A 6,272-nucleotide genomic window follows, 5' to 3' on the forward strand; every position below is an offset into this window, starting at 1 on the left:
GGCGTTCCGGAGCTCGGGCCCAGGAGGAGTACGTGCTCTCCCACCGCGGGGCTATCCCGGCCTGCGCCCTCTTCCCGGAGGAAAATGGCATATGGTAGAGAAGGGGGCCAGGCGCTGCTCCGGAGCTTTGAACTTACACAAGTGCTTTCCAAATGTTTTCGCGGAGATTCAGCTGTGGGGAGCTGCCGAGAAGGATGCTCGGCACAGCTCCCCAGAATGGGCCTCCCTCGATTGGGCTCTCGCAGTGGACGGGGCAATTGCAGCCACCTGGTAATTCCTGTGAAGTTCGGTAACTCTGGGGAAGCGTTTCCTGACTGTCCCTGTCTCCAAGCAAGCTGAGCCTTGTCCAGAGGCTCTGCGCACTCGGCACAGCTCGGTTCCTGCTCCCAGGCTCAGCGGAGGGAGGCAGAGCCACCAAAGTGCGGGTCAGGCTGGAAAGCGGCACCTGGAGCCTGCAGACACAGCAGGGGGAAGGAGAGCAGCCAAAGCCTCTACACCAGCCCTGGGCCCAGCCTGCCCAGGAGAAGGTCCTGAGGAGCACCGGGGCTTCTTGCTTGCCCGGAAAGCTGCAGCCGTCGGGGGGCTCAGAGGGGTGGCCTGGCCCTTGCAGCACTGCAGAGAAAAGGGGCAGGTAATGTCCCACAGGGATTTGTCCTTAAAACCAGGGCTTGCTTTCACCTCTGCGTTTTGCTGCCTGCAGAGACCTGTGGTGTGGGTTGGGAGCTCCTGCTTGGGCAAGCGCTGCATCTTCCAAGATCAAAGCTGCACCCTCTTCCTCACCAGGGGCCGTCTCCATGCAGGAAACAGCACAGGGGACTGGCCGAGGGGCTCAGCCTGGACACGGCCCCAACAGCAGCAGCGTTGGGCACACTGGCACAGCAGGATGAGCCCAGGTGAGGAGCGTGGCCCCAGCGCAGAGCCAGGAGAGGCTGGCACGGGAGGATGAGCTCAGGTGAGTGCTCTGACCCAGGCAGCTCTGCTGTGCTCTCGGGGAATGCAGCAGGATCAGACGGGAAGGAAGGAATCCCCCAATGCCCCAGATGCACATGAGCTGAGGGAGTTGTGCCAGGCTATGTCTGAGGAGAATGTGCTGTGCTGGTGGCCTCTGGTGCTGGCCAGTTTGAGGCTGGCACCAGTCCCAGGGTTGTGGCTGTGCCCTGCTTCTGCATTGTGCCTAGCTGTTCCTTGGGAAGAAAATGGTTGTGCTTGTGGTTTCTGGTTGTGTGGCCTGTTCTGTTGTGGTGGGTTTGGGGCCGCACTGCCAGTGCTCCTGGCTGCAGGGGGATCAGGCAGGAACGGGGGCTTGGATTCAGCTGTGCCCAACAATTGTGGGAGTCATCACTGTGAAGGGAGCTGAGAGAAGGTGCTGCACCAGAGCTGCCCGAGGGTGGCCTCTCCCCACACCATCAGCAACCATCCAGTGTCCTGCTCCCCCTCCTGGAGGGCTTCTGTAATTCTGGGCCCTTCGTGGCCTGTTTCATTTGATACTTAGTGTTGGGCTTGGCCCAGATGTGTTTGATGAACGTGCCCTTTGGCATGTTTAGGCTGGGATCAGAATTTGTGCTGTGCTTGGGTCAGTGATTTTTATCAGGATGTGCAGCACAGTCTGTGGCTCCCCACTCCTGCTCCAGGGCAGGGCGAGGGTGGCCAGGGGAAGGTGCTGGGTACAGCCCACCCTCAGCCCCAGTATTGTTTGGTGGCTGGTTCCCAAAATGCCCCTCACTGAGCAGAGGGGCTGCAGCAGTCCGTGCCTCCTCCCTTGCTCTTCTGGGCAGAAACGTGCATTTTTTGGGCTGAGCCCTGAGCTCTGCCATTGTTGTTTCTCCTTCCCTTCCCCAGGGTGCAGTGCTGGCCAGTCTGTGCCCAAAGCAGGGGGCAGCAGGGAGGGAAGGCCTGCCCCTGCCTGGGAGGGGGCAGGTGTCTCCTGTGGGTTATGTGGGGCTGTGCTGTGCCCCCGGGGATGCTGACTGACCCCCTTTTGGCAGAGACAGAGAAGACACTGCTGTACCACGTCCCCAGGAGAGCCCCTGCCTCACTTCTGCTCTCAGGCATGGGACTGGGAGACACCTCCAGGCAGAGAGTGGCTTCAATCCCCGGTGGAAGAGGCTGGGCTCCCTGCTGCTCCTGATTAGGGACATCCATGCCTGTGCCTGGCTCCGAATCCACGGTGCACTAATTCCGGACCCAACCATAAGATATTCCTGCTGCAGCTAAGCTCAGCTCTCCCTCAGGGATGCCTGTGCTTATTACAGCTCTACCTGATGGACACTCTGGGCAAGAACTGCTCCTGGTTCTCACAGCTCCTGCTGATGGACCCCCCTGCTGGCTTAGATCTGGACCCAGGTGATTTCTATTCCTTCTGCTTCTTTCACTTGCAGGTGTTACCCAGTCCAGCTTGCTGAACCTTCAGCTCTGGCTGTGAGATGCTGCAGCTGATGGCTGCTAGAGTTCCTTCCAGTTCTGGCTTTATAACTGCTGCTTTTTGTTACAAGCCAATTTAAAGCTCCAGCTAATTGCAGTTATCTGGGCTTTTGGCCAAGTTGTAAATCACTCACTGTCATCAACTGCAAATAACTATTAATTGTCATGAAGTTGTTTAAATATAAGTCATAACTGTTGTAGCAGTTGTACACAATAAACAGTTGGACATGGAAAAGGGGCTGAAAAGTGCTTTTGACTCCTGAAACTGTCTCAGACCCTTGAAACAGCCTGATGCATGCCAGCATCCCTAAGTCTGAGAACCAAGGTGACTGGCCCTCCTCCTCTGAAGAGGGTCCTCATCCCCAGCCCTCCCACTCAAAGTTCCAGCCCAAGCCACTGTTTTGGGGGCTGCTGTTTCCAAGTCTCCAAAAAGTGGCACTTAATCATTTTTCTGAGTCCCAGAAACACTGGACTGGACCTCCATTTTCAAGAAAATGCAGGACTTAGTTTTTTTCTGATCTTCAGAAAGGCATTGCTCACCCTCTGCTTCTTAGCCCCAAAAGCAGAACACTGAGGTAGTGTCCTTCTCTGAACTGGAAAATGCAGGACTTAAACTGCAGCTTCAAGAAAAGGAAATGCAGGACTTAGTTTTTCTTCTGAGCTTCATAAACATCGAGCTGTGCTTTTGGGACCCAAAATCATCCCCCAGAGCTTGGTCTCAAGGCCCAAAACTGCAACACTTAGGCTCAGTTCTCAAAAGGTGAAAACACAAGACTTAGTTTTGCTTTTAGACCTGAACCCACAGAACTTAGTTTCCATTTTCAGCTGCAGAAAATGCAGGACTTAGTCCCTTTCTGAGCTCAAACCCAACCCCTTCAGCATGTTCCAAGCACCACAAACACAGCACTTGGCAGTTAAGAGCCAGCACTGCAACTGAGTGACCCCGTCTGTGATGTAGTGGTGGGCAGCTGGAATGGAGTGTTGCCCACCCACCCATTTCCAGTCTACGGGAAGTGCTTGGGAACTGGGATGGAGGCACAGGGTGGGTCCCGTCCTGTGTCTCTGTGGGACAGCACTAGCAGATGTGGGGAATCACTTTATTCAAGTTTATTTCAGAAAAAGCTGCGACACCTTCCACCCCGCCCGGGAACACAGCCCAGCCAGATACACCCGTTTCCAGGGGAAAAGCCCTCGCTCACACCCCACACTCCTCCAGGGGTACCCTGTTCCCGACCCCCAAAAACACCCCCAGGAGGAACCTCCCGCCTGTCCCCAACCTCCATCAGAGGAAACTCCCTCACTCGCTTCCAAACCTCCCCCGGGGAAAGCCGCGGGCGGCAGCCGCTGCTGCCCTTCCCAGCCCGTGCTGCCTCCGGGCCTCGCCCCACCCGCACCGGGAGCGGCGGGATGGGACTGTCCCCGCTTCCCCTCGGAACTCCTGGCCCGGCCCGCGGCAATTTCTACCCGCACCGGCCCGGGAGGCTCCCGGGACTGCCGCGGCCCCCGCCAAGGCTCTCGACTCCCGCCACCCCCTCGCCCGCTCGCGTAGCCGCTGCCACTCTGTCCATGCCGAGCGCGGAACTGAAAAGAAGATCAGCCTTTTTTCCGCTGCCGCTTTTGTGGCCCCGCCCGCCCCGGCTCGACCCCGCCTCGCTGCCGGTCCCGCCCCAACACCGACACCGGCCCCGACACCGGCCCCGACCCCGGCCCCGACACCGGCCCGCCCCGGAGCCCCCGGACACCCGTGCGGCCGTCCCGGGTTCGCCGTCCGGGGCTCTGTACGAGAATCCGGGCCCGGTGCAGCCCCGGGAGAGGCGGGGGCCGCGCTGGACGCGGCAGCGGCGGCCCCGCTGCTGGACCCTCCTCGGGGAAGCTGACAGCCCGCGGCCCCGGCGATCCCTACGGCCGGCAGCCCAAAGGAAAGGCTGGGGACTCAGGCAGCCGAGAGGGGAGCGCGCTGTTCGGCGTGAGGGGGCCGCCGCTTTTCCGCCCAGCGCCTCGGCCCGGCCCGCGCTGGCCTCACTTAGCCGAGCCGAAATCGGCCGAAGGCAGCGAGCGGCTCCGAGCTCTGCCGAACCGAGCCCTGCTCTGCCGAACCGAGTTCTGCCGAACCGAACCGAGTTCTGCCGAGCCGAACCGAGCCCTGCTCTGCCGAGCCGAGCCGAGTTCTGCCGAACCGAACCGAGCCCTGCTCTGCCGAACCCAGGCTCCTGCTCTGGTGACCATCAATGAGCGCGTGTGATGGGCTGTTAGATCAAAGCATTTTCCCTGTTTATCTTCCTGCCTCTCTTTTCCTCTTGCCTTCCCTGTGCTGTTTCAGCCCGATGAACTCCATACCCCAAAACTGCTTTGACTCTTCTCTACCCGCTAATAAATCCACTTTTCCCTGCTTCTCTCATGTCTCATGTCCCTCTCTTCACTGTATTCCTTAACTTTAACAAACCGCCCCTGACCTGTAAGCTTTGTTATCTTTTTTTCCCCAACTCTTGGCTTAAAATTATAGAATGATTTTATAGAATTTATTATTTACAGAATAATTCTCTTATTAATAAAATGTTTTTCACCTCTGGATATGCCTGAACAGCACATCCCCACAGGATTTTACTGACTCTTTCTACCAGAACTGTATTTCAGTATTTTTCTGACCAATACCGAATCTAAGGCCACCTCAGCTGAACAGCAAAACCAAACGTGCATCCACAGTGATAAATGGATTTGTGCTCTGCACACAGTGTTGTGTACACCTTGCCAAGGCCATAGGACAGGACCTGCTGCTGTCACCTCACTCACCGAACCTGTCACAAGCACATCAATCACCCTCCTGACACTATTGCTCCCAGAGATCTTCCTTTTTCCAGGGTCCAGAACTCATCAAGAGGAGTGAGGAAATGCCGTTGGCATAAGGAGCTGCACAGTTTGTGGGAATGTCCTCACTGTACAAGTGACACAAATGGCACAGGGAGCATTTAACCCAAACCAAGTGACAAAAAGCCTCATTTAGTTCAGAGAGAGGCTGGATCCCTGTAACGAAATCCACTGAAATTATAAGCTAAGTGACAGAAATTCAGGGTTTGGCTGTGGCCACCATCTTCTGGTACACAATGTTATTTTATTATCCCGAAGTCACAGGCCAAAACAAAGGCACTTAAAATCCTAAGCTTATGGAGTGTAAGTGCAAATGAGATGAAATTAGAGAAAATCTGCTTGTAGCCACTTGTAAATTACTTTTCAATCACTGAATAGTTATTTTTGTAATGGTGGCCTTGAACTACATCATGTGAACTGCTCTGGCTTGTTGTAACATTGCCTTTAAACAAAGAAAGATTATCCTGGGCACCTCAAATAAGGTAAGAAAGAAAAAAAAAAGTAAAATGTCACAAAAAGGACAGGACAGTGACTGCTGAAGCACTTGGTCAGCAGGGCAATGTATAAATTCAGGTAAGATACAGACTGTAATCACTGTTTCTGTGAGTAATGGCTTTGGGTCCAAACTTGAGTAACTCCCATTTCCTCTGTCACCTGCACGTCCTCCTGTGTTTCCTTGAATGTCCCATAATACTTTGGAATAAATTCTTCCCCTGCTCTTGTCAGCGTGTCAGAAATGCCTCATTTAGACAGCACAGCACTCACAAAGAACCAACCACACAACAGTCACAGCAACATTTCACTCACTCTAAAATCCTGGCCAGCAGCATCAGGTCTCTGTCCTATCCCAGACCTGTCTTCCGGCAGTTTTCAGTCCCAATTCAACAACACAAGAGAAATGGAAAGGATTAAAACTTGAACATCAGATGGTGAAAAAAAGGGCTTATTTTAGGAAGAGTGGACGTTCCTCTTCAATCCAAAGAGGA

At 55.1% G+C, this 6,272-nt stretch overlaps 1 long non-coding RNA gene across 1 annotated transcript; it reads left to right on the forward strand.

Annotated features, from left to right (window-relative positions):
• The first annotated feature begins 756 nt into the window (after positions 1-756).
• On the forward strand, positions 757-2,656 carry LOC136360732 (uncharacterized). Its single transcript, XR_010743504.1, has 2 exons — positions 757-952; positions 1,986-2,656. It is a non-coding gene; the product is annotated as an uncharacterized lncRNA (long non-coding RNA).
• The last annotated feature ends 3,616 nt before the right edge of the window (positions 2,657-6,272 follow it).

Source organism: Sylvia atricapilla, chromosome 4 (assembly GCF_009819655.1).
Source record: "Sylvia atricapilla isolate bSylAtr1 chromosome 4, bSylAtr1.pri, whole genome shotgun sequence".
In the NCBI taxonomy this organism is placed as follows: domain Eukaryota; kingdom Metazoa; phylum Chordata; class Aves; order Passeriformes; family Sylviidae; genus Sylvia; species Sylvia atricapilla.